This window comes from Petaurus breviceps, unplaced genomic scaffold (assembly GCF_028583685.1).
Source record: "Petaurus breviceps papuanus isolate PSGF00001 unplaced genomic scaffold, PetGlider_PUasm1.0 216, whole genome shotgun sequence".
Classification (NCBI taxonomy): domain Eukaryota; kingdom Metazoa; phylum Chordata; class Mammalia; order Diprotodontia; family Petauridae; genus Petaurus; species Petaurus breviceps.
In genome coordinates, this window is record NW_027185867.1 from 2,154,590 (window position 1) to 2,168,358 (window position 13,769).

Below are 13,769 nucleotides of genomic sequence, written 5' to 3' on the forward strand. Positions count from 1 at the left end.
ATATAAAATGATAAATGCAAGTAAGCAATCATAAGACTTAAAAATAAAGTGTTTCCATTCTAATGGGGGGAGGGGTGAAACAATCATCCCCTAAGAACCTAAAGTTGGAGGGGTCATATAGGAGTCAAACAAAATGGAGAGCCTAAGAGTGATTTTTGTTATGTTTTGATGATCTTAAAAGAAGAAAAGAAAGGGAGGTAGGAAAAGAAATACTAGATATGAAAAGGAAAGAAACAGAGTACAAAAACATATCTCAGATAATCAGAAGTGCAGGTGCAAGTACAAATGAGGAAGGGTGAGAAGGCTGGAAGTCACTTGAACTTTAATTTCACCTTAAGTGGTGAAAGGAGGGTAGAACATACAAATGCACATACACACAGCACTTGATGTAGAAAGACATTCAACTCAATCAGACAACAAGAAGAAACAGAGAGAAGAGAAAAGGAAGATTAAAAGGGATATAAAGTCTAGAGAGGGACTAGGCATAATCAAAACAAACATTGAATTCAAAGAGGGAATACGAAAAAAGGGGTTCAAAAGGAAAGAAAAGATAAGAACCTATGATATGGATCTGGATGAGGGGACAAGAAGAGACAGATGAGTGGAAACCATATTTCCAAAGGACAGATGGGGAAGAATGCTAACCACCTGCTATAGAGAGGTGATGGCCTTAAGTATAAAATGTAGGGAGCAGTTGCAGTTGAGTGACATGTTTGGAAGTCAGGATGAAGAGTTGAAAAGAGAAGAGAATTAAAATGCTTAGCAAATTATGCTAGCATAAACCCCTATGAAAATATAAGTTAATATGCTGCCCTTTTATTAGTAACACACTACTGATAACTACCAACTACCCTTTGAAGTACTTCAAGGAAGCCTCTTAACTAAAATGTATTTCCTCTGAATACTAAGTGGGAGAATAAGAATTTACCCCCAAAATCAAGAAAAATGGAAATTTAGTAATCAATATAATGATGCAAAATGGATAATTTTGATTATACTACATTGAAAGGTTTTTGTACAAACAAAGCCAATGCAACCAAGATTAGGAGGAAAGCAGAAAATTGGGAAAGAATTTTTACACCCAGCGTCTATCTCTGATAAAGGCTTCATTTCTAAAATATATAGACAATGAGTCAAATTTATAAGAATACAAGTCATTCCCCAATTGATAAAATAGTCAAAGGACAAGAATAGGCAGTTTTCAGAGCAAGAAATTAAAAATATGTAGTAATATGAAAAAATGCTCTAAATCACTATTGATTACAGAAATGCAAATCAAAACAACTCTGAGGTACCACATCACACCTGTCAGATTGGTTAACATGACAAAACAGAAAAATTATAAATGCTGGAGAAAATGTGGGAAAATTGGGACACTAATGCATTACTGGTAGAATTGTGAAAGGATCCAACCATTCTACAGAGCAATTTGGAACTATGCCCAAAGGGCTATAAAATGTGAATACCCTTTGACCCTGCAATACCACTTCTAGGACTGTGTCCCAAAGAGATCATACAAATGTGGAAAAGACCCACATGTACAAAAATATTTATAGCAGCTTTTTGTGGTGGCCAAGAATTGGAAATGGAGGAGATGCCCATCAATTGGGGAATGGCTGCACAAGCTGTGGTATATGAAGGTAATAGAATACTACTGTGCTATAAGAAATGAGAAAGCAGACTTCAAAAAAACCTGGAAAGACTTATACTGAACTGATGCTGAGTGAGGAGAGCAGAACCAGGAGAACACTATACACAGTAACAGCAACATTATACGATGACTTAACTTTGATAGACTTGGTTCTTCTCAGAAATGAAAGGTTCTAAGACAATTCCAAAAGGTTCATGATGGAAAATGCTATCCACATCCAGAGAAAGAATTATGGAGTTTGAACGCAGATCGAAGCATACTATTTGCTCTCTCTCTTTCTTTTGTTTTGTTTCTTCTTTCTCAGGTTCATTCCACTGTTATAATTCTTCTTTGCAACATGACTAATGTGAAAATGTTTAATATGTATATGTAGAACTTATATTAGATTGCATTCTGCCTTGGGGAGGTTGGAGGGGAGGGAAGGGGAGAAAATTTAAAACTCAAAAGCTTGTGGAACTTAATGTTATAATCTAAAAACAAACATATGTATGATGTCATTTTATTACAAAAGCAAATTAAATAGATTGTGCATGATCTTCTCACAAAACCAAAGTGACCACTCTTTAATATTTTATGCTTTAGCAAGTGACTCAAGTTTTTTAATGAATCTACCTAGATAAAACCTAGTGAGTCTAATTTGAATTTCCCCTTAAATTTCACTAACCAAACAAGTTAGTACAGCTCTAATAGCAAAAGAAATATGCACATTAAAAAACCTACAATTTTCATTTTAATTGTACATTTTAACACCCAAGCCTTTAGTAACATTTTTGACTATAATCCATTAATACTAACACAGAACCCCACAGTCTTAGGTTTGGAATGGAACTCAGGGGTCACTTAGTCCAAGCTCCTTCCCAATGCAAGAAATACTTAGGTATCTTTGACAAATTAGTTATCCACCTGCTTACCTAATTCCGGCAGCTCATTTCTTTCATATTTTGGTTCAAAGGCACTACCATCCTTCCAATTTCCTAGCATTATGCTGAATTCTTTAATCTCCCTCTTGACCCACAGGTGCCAAATTGAAGCACCTTCTTCTGGATGTTTTTCCACATCCCCCAACTGATAAGTGCCATCTTTCTCGAACTACCCTATATTTAGCTACTCCATATAGATTCATATTTTTTCACTTTAATTCTTGTTTCACCCCTGGTATAATAAATGCTTTGAGATATGTTGATTCATCTTGTTGGAGAACTCATTGTCAGAAACTGAGCCTAAATCTATCTCCCTCTTTCATTGAACTTCAAAACTGAAAGTAACCTCAGGGAGCCAAACCAGAGAAAAAAAGGAACCTAATCCACAAATCCAAAGCATCTACAAAGTCAATTTTTTTGTACTTTACATTTGAATACAAACACATCTAGTATTTTGGGAGTCTTTGATCACATTTTACCTACTATGTGTAAAACACTGAAGATACAAATACAAGAATAAAAGTCCTTTCTGTCAAGGAGCTGACACTCTATTGAGGGAATAAAATGTGTACTTTATGTGAGAGGAGTCCAAATCTAATTTCATTCATGTAGGGAACTGCCATGTTGGAAATTCCTTCCACTAAAGCAGATCAGTACCTCTGTAATTTGCCATTTTAGAACTGCCATGGCAAACTGAGAACTTAAGTCACTTGTCTAAGGTTACATAGCTGAACCATAAGTCTAGACTTAAACCCAGGTCTTCCTGACTCAAAAGCCAACACTCTATTACTACCCATAAACACATGGTAATTTTCAGGTGCAAGACTCTACAATCTACAATTTCTCTTCTTATGATCCAGGCCAAGAAATTAGGTTTCTGTCCATACGTTAAATTACTCTGGATTGTCTCACCTTTAAGACTGGGACAATAAAATGTAAGACAGTTAGGTAACTTAATTAATACTTCTCTAAGACCTTAGGGATACAGGATTTTATCAGTGTGGCTCCCTCCACAAAGTAGGATTTTGGTGATGAAATACCCTAACAAATATTCAATTACATTAATCAATAATCATTTTCATAATAGTTTAAGTTTGGTAAAGCATTTTCTTCACAACAAAATTATGAAGTGGGTAGTCAACCTTATTTTAAAGAGAAAACTAAGGCTGAGAGATTTAAGTGATTTGCACAGCTAGAACAAAGGAGCATTCAAACCCAGGTATCCTAAATAAAGAGTATGTTATTCAGAGAATAAAGGGTGAAAACTAGGTTTATGTCTCTTAGTGCTGAACCCATTTTTTTTTTCTTCATGTGTATTTGTTATTTATAGGAGACCATGTTTTATAACAGAAGAAAAACAAAGTAGAAGGGCACAGGGATTAGGCCAAGTTAAAAAATGATGCTCCATATAACAGCATACAAGAGATCTGTCAGATGTAAGCAGTAGACTACCTGCCATATGTCCTTAGTTCCACATACCTTCTGACTTCATACACCTCTACCCCGTTACCCTAAACCCCAAAAGCATTCAGTTTCATCCTCCTTATAACAGAACTAAATCTGAGGGCAGACAAGCAATTGCAACATTTTCCCCAGTGAATACTTTTAAGATTTTATTTCTCCCACGTTACAGCTGACTTTTCACTTCCATATTGCTCGTACTAAATCTCTCCAAGTTACTGTAAAGCAATCAGAGGTTTAGAAATTTGAACAGATACTATAACCAAATTTTTGGAACATTTAATAAAGAACTGAGAGTTGACATTTATTTTTAAATCTATTCAATGAGGTTAATGAAATCTTGATGGTTACATTTTGGTCACAATCAACTTATTTATGGATGAAATCAGTTGGAAAATACTTACTCTATTCAGAACATAGTAACAAGGTAGTATCTTAGAATAAAGAAAGGAGACTAAGAGAAATGTTTACCCTAATGAACTTAAGAGTGGGCAGTGTAAGATGAAAAGAAGGGAGGGACAAAATAGCTTCTGTGAAGCAGTTTGAAGCAGGTTGTCATGTGGAAAGGGGGTCAGGGGATGGTGTCAGATTTTTCTCCATTTGGTCCCATGGTTTATAACTTGAGAGAAATAGGTGAAAGTTTTGAAGAAACAAATTTAGGTTTTACTACAGGAAAAGTGTTCTAACAATTAGAGCTGTATAAAACTGGAAGGAGCTACTTCTCAGATGTTACAGTGGGAATTCCTTTCACGAGTGAATTGGACAAGAAAGGCACTGATTTCCCTTCCAAACTGTCAAATCCTTGATTGTGATGGCTTCTATTCCTAGTCTACCAACATAATTTAAGTTTAAATCTTAGAACAATTTTACATAGTTAAAATCACTGAGGTCATCACAAAAAGTCACTCTATTAAATGAAAGGACAATACCATGATTATTAAAATATTTGCAATGTAACTGATCTTTAGCTGAAACCAGACCCACATGATGGGTCTGTTGATTTCTCTATACTGCCAATGATAAGAGGAAGCATAAGAAAAAAAAATGCCAGACTGTACTCCCATCTCATTTAATCAAGTTTTACCCTCCTTCTCTACCAACCAAATCAACTTTTTCATGAATAGCAAAACTATTTGATAAATGTAAAATATTCCAATGGAAGATGCTAACAAATGGTGAATCTATCAGGAGGAAAATTCAAAGACAGTGAAGTTGCTGCACTAAAAGAGTTTTTACAAAATTATTCAAGAATCAGAAATCATTAAATTTAAGATGAGGTTCTTTGGCTTCCAATATTGAGTTATTTAAATTTGTATTAACATACATCTTTTTTGAAATTAAAAAAATTACTTTTGTCTCTATCTTCATAATAAATTACAATATAGCTTTAAAGTTCACAAAGGATTTTCCGTATTAGAAATCTTTATTCATAGGTTTGGGATAAGAAACATTCTCACTCATGCAAAAGAAAAATAAAGTTACAAGCCTGAAATTAGTTTAAAATTTTCAAGTTTTTTTGCATGCAAAAAACTTACTACCGGAAATTCATAACCGAACCATAAGCTCTTTAGGGTGTTTACAACATTCAAAGGAGTTCAATTTCATTTTGCTCTTATAATTTTTTTGTACTGTTATTGACTTTAACAAATTACTGTCATATTTCAAAAATTTTCTCCAATCCAACTGCATAACATAAATAATGGCTTGGTCACAACCTTGAAAAATGATCTATACCGATTTAGATACAAACTGATGAGCTTTAAAGAACAAAATATTTAATTTTGTAAATGTATTCAGCTTCAATTCAGAAATCTACATTTAAAAGATTATTATTTTAAAGAAAATTTATGATGGCAAAAAACAAGGGAGGAGAAGTTTCTTTTTTCTTTCATAAAAAAGGATAAGGCTTCCAGTTTGCACCGGGAGCAGGGTACAGGGATCCCACTAAGTTTAGTAATCTGGACCTTTTGTTATCGCAGCAATGAATCAGCTTGGCAGCACTTGGGGGCGGGGGGTGCAGAGAATGAAAGGAAGGGAAATACGCACTGATGCTCAAAAGTTCCTTTCTGAAGCTCAAAAGTTCCTTACCCACATGGAAAGGTCATCGCTTAAAGTTTGGTTTCTCAAGAAAACTGGTAAAATATCAACGAACGCAGGCTTGAAAGATCCAAAGTCCAAAGTACAGAACCAGGGTTGGCTTCCATGTTAAGAGGAAATTAAGGGGGTCTGGCTTTGCACCCGCTTCTTCTTCATGCCTCCCTCCCGGCCCCAGCTACTAACGCTGCAAGCTTGGGGAGGCGGTAGGGAGAGAGTAGGCCACAAGACGGAAATGGAACTGGGGTGCCAGACCTACTCCGCGTACCTGGAAGGGGAGCCTACAGCTTTCCCGGTGGGGGGGAAAGGGGGACAGGGAGAATGAGAGTTAAAAGGTGCAACTTTTCTCTCCACTACCAGCAAGGTGCCCAGTGGGCCGCGCGTGGTGCCGAAACTTTGCCCCCGCCCCCCAATCAGCTTTCTAATTCTTCGCTCCCTCCCCCCTCGGCCGAGCACAAGCAGATCCCATGGCCTTCCGAGAGGCTCAGGCTCTTCCTTCCCCCTCCCCCCGCCCCCCGCGAGCCCGATGTTTACCTCTGGCTGCAGAAGAGGCTCCCGCTCACAGCGGGGTGGCTGGGGTGTTTCCTGCACACAAATCTCCCGGTCACCGTCACTGGGTCACCAAGTTCCCCAACATGGACTCCTCCACTTCCACTGCCGTGTGATATTCCGGGGACCGCTGAGTCTCCAGTACTAAAGGTTGCACGAGCTGGGCCGCGCCGGAAGGCGGTGGCGACGGCGGGGTTAGCAGGGACAAGAGCAGGGCTAAATCTCTCTGTTCCGCGGGCGCCGCTGCTGCTTCCCCACCACGTCTTCCCTGCTTTCCTTTTCTTCCTCTTCTTTCACTCCACCCGCCGATCCCCCCCCCCCCCCCGACTCCCCTCCGCTCAACTACGCTACCACATGTCGGCACGCGGTAGCAACCAGACCTCGCTACTGCCCAGTTCGCGTTTGCTCTAGGCCTGTGTCTTCCCCTTCGGGCGGCTCTACGACACCCAAGGAGACCGCAGGGCGGCGCTGCGACCTCGACTAAAGGATAGCGTGGCGACCTAACGTCGTGGCGTCACGCAAGCTGGGAGCGGAAGAGAAGGAGGCCTGAGCGGAGGCTTCTGGGAACTGAACTCTAGAGAAAGGGAGGGGGAGGAAAGAGGAGGTCAAGCTGCGCTTGCTGCCGGCACTTCTGTTGCTGCTGAGCCTTCTACAGATGTTGCACGTGCATGTTCCTGACCCAGGCAGACGACTGGTTGACTTGGGTCTTCGCGACAAAAATAAGATGGTCCCTAGAGCTAGGGATGATTCTAGGGAAATTTAAAGCTGCAGAAAGACTCTGAAAATGGAGAAAGTTAACTTCAGGCAGCTTAGTCATGACTTGGAAGGAGGAACTCTATAAGGGGGGTGGGGGTGGGGGTGTCTTCATGCAAAATACATGAAACTGGGTGCCAGCAGCCCCTAAAAGGTGCACGTGCTGGCCACAGCATTTGATTTCCTCTTACCGTGTTTTTGCACAGACTGCCCCCATGTCTGAAGTGGAATCTCTTCTTATCAACAAATCTTGAAATCCTTAGTGGGCTTTTTTCCTCCAAAAATTCACTTCAAGCTTAACCTGTTACATGAAGGCTTTTCTCATTCCCCTACTCCCCATTATCTTTTATTTAATCTTTGTAGGAAAAACAGTGCAGTGAAAGTGTATCTAGAGCACAGTGAGAAGAGGACTGGATTCAAGTGTGACCCTAAGCAAATAACTTAACATCTCCATGCACTAGGAACTCCAAGAAGCCAGTTTACTGAAATTATAGTTTCCTCTTTCATCAGTCCCCTATGTCACTGAAATAACAGGTCCAGGCCCCATTCCTGTGTTCGTAATTTTATATGTGCAGTGTTTCCACCATTGGTGGTTAGCAAATTGATATCAGGGCCTGTTATGTGCCTGATGCATGTGGAGCTCAAGAAATGCTTGTTGGTTAATAGATGCTCTTAAATTTGTAAAACTCTTAACTGGGGGGGGAGGGATCTTTGAAGCAACTCTTTTCATAAAGATCTGATATTCAAGATATGTAGGAAATTAATATAAATTTGAGGTGCATTCAGGATTTTAATTTTAATTCAGGATCTCAAAAAGAGGAAGGCAAGTTAATGTTTCAAATGCTTCAAGTATGTTTACATGTTCAGCATGTTCACAGATGAGTAAATAGAGGATAGCATTACCATCTCTATATGATGATTCTGAAATTGTGCTTTCCTGCCCCAAACTCTCTGCTGAGGTCTATTCTTACATCTCCAAACCTTTCAATTTGGATGTCCTCTAATTATCTAAAACTCAACATATCCAAAACTGAACCTATTATCTTCCCCACTAAAACTCTCCCCTTCCTAACTTCCCTGTTAATGTAGAGGACAGTGCCATCTTCCCAGTTTCTCCAGCCAGCAACCTAGGAGACCTCCCAGACTCCTCACTATTCCTCCCACCCCCCACCCCTTTCATAACCAAGCTATTGCCACGGTCTGCCAATTTCAACTATGTAACATTTCTCAAACATACCCCCCATCTCTCATCTGACACTGTTACCGAACTAGAACAGGTTCTTATCACCTTAAGCAGGTAATACTTGACTTGGTGGATCGGCCCACCACAAGTCTCTCCTCACTCCAACCCATCCTCCAGCCACAAAAGTAATTTTACAGATATTCCAGAGCCAAGATGGTGGAGTAAGCAGTAAGTAGCTCTCACTCTCCCTTATTGACTTCTAAAAACCAAGAAAATATTGCCCCAGGAAGAATCGTTGAATATCTTAAGCCATTAGAAAGACAGGGAGCAGCAGCCTGTTAGCCCAGGAGGCTATAATGGTAATGTAATTTTGAATTTGAAGATCCCTTTGTGTTGGCAAAAGTAGCAGGTACTTAACACTTATTAACTGATCAAACCTCTCATTGGGAGAACAGAAGGTATGAACTCCTGCCTCCTGTTAACTTATGTAACAGGAAGTGGTTGGCTGAAGGAAGTGAAGTAGGTAATACTGTGTATATAAGAAAAGCCCCAGAGAGTCACAGTCAGAATTTCCTTGAGACCGAGATCTGGTGGCAGAACAGCTACAGAAGAATGGAGAACTGAGTCCTGAAAACTTGTCTTGGTGGAGCTTTTTCTGAACAGGATTCCAGAGCCAGGAGCCTGCAATCCAGAGCTAGGAGCCCTGGAGCCCAGGAGCCCAGGTGACTGAAGCATGACCAGGATGCTGAGACTTTGTTTGTGGCTTGATTGAGCCTTGAATTCCTTGGAGCAGAAATGGTGAAGGATCTGACATGAACCAGACCCTGTGAACGCCATTGTGGAGCAGGACCTCCCCAGAGAGCTGGTCAAGGAACTGGGAACTGTCTGCCATTGAACCCAGGTGACAATCTGTTGAATCTAGGTAGAGTCTGGGACCATGGAAGGAGATCCAGGGAATTTGAGAATAGGCCCCAAGTCAAGATGAAAAGACCTCTCCTTGGGTACTGAGTAATTGTGGAATTATAATTTACTAGTGACCTAAGGGGTGGAGGGTTTTGTGTGATACTTAGTAAGACTTTGCTGAATAAGTGACTAATTGTACTTTGAGTACTTTGACTATTGTTACTCATTAGTGACTGATTGAGTTAATCAAGACTTTACCCCAAGAGTGGAAGACTTTGAGACTACTGGTTAGTGACTAAATTTGTTAATCAAGACTTTGCCCCAAGAGTGGAACACCTTGAGACTACTGATAAGTGATTAACTGAGTTAATCAAGACTTTGCCACAAGAGTGGAAGACTTTGACTGTGTACTTTGATACTACTGATAAGTGACTGATTTAATTAACTTAAGTGTGACTATTTTGTGATTGATTGAATTAACTTAAGAGTGACTATTTTACTTTGAGACTATGTTGTGAATATTATATTGTGATTTTCTGTGATAAGTTGAAATATGATGAATGCTGTATTTTGAATTATGCTGTACCTTGATTTTCCATGGATGTTTTGCTTTTGTTATGGAATAGAGTGATCACTATATTGAGTAATCAGAACCTTTAAAAAGCTGTTCACAGTAGCAGTACTTCTGGAAAGCTTCTGTTCATGGCATTACAGAGGCTTGGGAGATTAATGGGAAAGGTCACTCTCGCTCTAGTGGAAGTGGAGCAGTACAAGACAGGAAGTGTCTTGGCAAGCCCCATAGCAACAAACCAGCAGAAGATACTGAGCCCCAGGGTGGTGCAGCAGGCAAGGGCCAACAGCAGGACCCCTGCATGCCTTAACACAGCAAGAGGAACCAGAAGAGTCCAGCTTGGAAAACCACCATGCGCACTAGCAGGCAGGCTGCCAACACCTTCAGCAGGCAAACCTCCTGTGCTTCAGCCCAACACCAGTGAGCAGGTGTCCTCTAGTGGCCAGATACCCCATCTGCACCCCAAGAGTTTCAGTGTAGCCCCAGAGAAAAGCATAAAAACCACACCTGACCTCAGCACAGACCAGTCAGCACCACTAGGACCACAGCTCAGCACCAAGTAAGCTGCCAGATCCCTACAGCCTCCAGCTGCCAGCTCCTGAGACCTCAGCACAAAAATCCAAGCACCTGGCTCCCAGGACAAGAAACTTGGGACAGTGGCCTCTGTGCTCCAGCAGGAGAGCTCAACTATAAAAGCCAGAAAATAGGCAAACATCATGAGCTAAAAGCAGAAACAGAAAATGACCATAGATTCTTTAAGGACAGGAAAGATCAAAAGACAAATTCAGAAGAGAACAACTTTGTCAATATACCTACATCTGAAACCTCAAAGGGAAATACGAACTGGTCTTAAGCCCAGAAAACCTTCTTGGAAAAACTCAAGAAGGATTTTTTTTTTTGAGGGAGGAAGGCAAGGCAATTGGGGTAACATGACTGGCCCAGGGTCACAAGCTAGTAACTGTGTCAAGTGTCTGAAGCCAGATTTGAATTCAGGTCCTCTTGACTCCAGGGCCAGTGCTCTATGTACTGTGCCACCTAGCTGCCCCTAAGAAGGATTTTAAAAGTCAAATAAAAGAGGTAGAAGAAAAATTGGGAAAAGAAAAGAGATATGCAAAAGAGAGTCAACAGCTTGAAAAAGGAAGGACAAAAATTGACTGTAGAAAATATTTTCTTAAAAAATGCAATTAGCCAAATTGGAAAAAAAAAATCCACTGAAGAAAACAACTTCTTAAAAAGCAGAATTGGCCAAACAGAAAAGGAGACACAAAAACTCATTGAAGAGAAGAATTTTTTAAAAAGTTAAATTGGCCAAATGGAAGAGGAGGTACAAAAGCTAACTGAAGAAAGCAATTCATTAAAAATTAGAATTGGGAAAATGGAAGTTGCTCATTCTATGAGACATCATGAATCAGTCAAACAAAATCTAAAGAGTGAAAAAATAGAAGAAAACATAAAATATCTCTGGAAAAACAACTGACCTGGATAATGAATCCAAAAGAAATAATTTAAGAATTATTGGTCCACCTGCAAGCAATGATCAAAAAAAAAGAGCTTGGATAGCATTTTTCAAGAAATTATCAACAGCTCTGAAGTACTGGAAAGAGAGGATAAAATAGTCACCAAAAGAATCTACCAATCACCTCTTGAAAGAGATTCCAAAATGAAAATGCCAAGTAATATTCCAGCCAAATTCCATATTTTTCAGGTCAAGGGGAAAATACTGCAAGCATGCAGAAAGAAAGAATTAAAATGTCATGGAACCACAGTCAGGATTATGCAGGACCTTGCAGTTTCTACATTAAAAAATCATAGGGCTTGGAATATAATATTCCATTAAGGCAAAGAAGTTTGGAGCATAATCTTTCAGGAAAGGAAATGAATATTCAATAAAATAGGGGACTTGCAAATTTTCCTGATGAAAAGATCAGAGCTCAAGGGGAAATTTGATCTTTAAATGAAAGACTCGAGAGGCATAAAAAGGTAAACAGGAAAGAAAAAATATCCACTAAGGGCAAACTCTTGAAATCCCTACATGGGAAGATGAAATTGTAACTCTTGAGAACTGTATCTTTATTATGACATTTGGAAAGGGATGTATACACACACACACACACACACACACACACACACACACACGGCATAGGTGTAAGTTGAATTTTATGTGATGTACAAAAACACTAAGAGTTGAGAAGGGATTGTACTGAGAGAAGAGAAAAGGAGGAGGCAGAAAAGGATTAACTACCCCACATGAAGAGGTGCACAAGCTTATCACAATAGAGGGAAAGAAAACAGAGAGATGAGCATTGTGTGAACCTTACTCTCATCAGATTTTACTTAAAGAGGGAATAACTCAGGTGTACAAATCTGTCTTACCCTATGAGAACTAGGAGGGGAAAGGGGAAATAAAGGTGAGGGGACTGATAAAAAGAGGGAATATTGAGAGATGAGGTGATCAGAAGGTAAACACGAGTGAGGAGGGAAGGGAGAAAAGAGAGAAACATAAACTGGAGTAGGGGAGGGGGAATAGGATAGAGAAAAAGATACAATAATTAGGGGCAGCCAGGTGGCTCATCGAGTAAGAGCACTGGCTCCAGTGTCAGGATGACCTGGGGATCAAATCCGGGCTCAGATACTTGGCATTACACCCAGAAATAACTGGCCATGTAACCTTGAGCAAGTTACTTAACCCCGATTGCTTTAAAAAAAAAAAAGATACAATAATTATAAGTGTGAATGTGAATGGGATGAACTCTTCCATAAAAGAGAAGTGGATAGCAGACTGGACTAAAAACCATAATCCTACAATATGTTTTTCAGACACCAGAAAACTGATTCCCAAAACAAGTAAGTTGATTCCAACATAGTAGCAAAGAAGTTAATAAATTGTAATAGCACAGAGAACCACAGCATCCTTTAGGCTTCCCACAAACCAACATAAGACCAACATTTACTCATAAGCCTATCTGTCTCCCTTGGAAGCATGCTCTCTTCCCATCCACCTAACTGGCACTGACTCCCAGCTTCCTGTGGGCTCTTCTCCACCCTTCAGCAAACTCCTCCCACCACAGGCTTTGTGTGATTTCATTCAGCCTATTCTAGGGGCAGAGCTTATTTTCAAAGCAGGGAAGGTCTTCAAATACCCTTAATCTCAGTAAGGGGCTGGGAAGATCTTCAAATTCACATTACCATTACAATTATGCCCTCCTTAAGCCAAATCCAATTCGAGTGAGGTTCACTAATTCCCTCTCACCAACCCTCTCTTCCCCTTCATTGTGAAACCTTTTTCTTGCCTCTTTTATGTGAGATAATTTATCCCATTCTATCTCTATATGTATTCAATATATCCCTCTCTCACCCCTTAATTTAATTTTAAAAAAATTTTTGGATGGGGGAAGGCAAGGCAATTGGAGTTAAGTGACTTACCCAAGGTCACACAGCTAGTTAAGTATCAAATGTCTGAGACCACATTTGAACTTGGGTCTTCCTGACTTCAGAGTTGTTTCTCTATTTACTGCACCACCTAGCTGCCCCACTTAATTTTATTTTTTAGATATTATTCCTTCATATTCAACTCACCCAGTGTCCTCTATCTATCTATCTATCTATCTATCTATCTATCTATCTATCTATCTATCTATCTGTCTGTCTGTCTGTCTGTCTGTCTGTCTGTCTGTCTGTCTGTCT

At 39.8% G+C, this 13,769-nt stretch overlaps 1 protein-coding gene across 4 annotated transcripts in view; it reads right to left on the bottom strand.

The window, feature by feature from the left end:
* The window catches only part of SCAF11 (SR-related CTD associated factor 11), a 91,665-nt gene extending 84,521 nt beyond the window's left edge, over positions 1 to 7,144 (bottom strand). For 3 of the 4 annotated variants that reach the window (XM_069094249.1, XM_069094247.1, XM_069094246.1), the window contains exon 1: positions 6,661 to 7,144. The gene's annotated coding sequence lies outside the window, so the exon portion shown is untranslated. Of the gene's footprint in view, positions 1 to 6,120; positions 6,485 to 6,660 lie in introns of those variants that run through there. The other variant, XM_069094250.1, reaches the window with a different exon arrangement.
* Between the last annotated feature and the right edge of the window lie 6,625 nt (positions 7,145 to 13,769).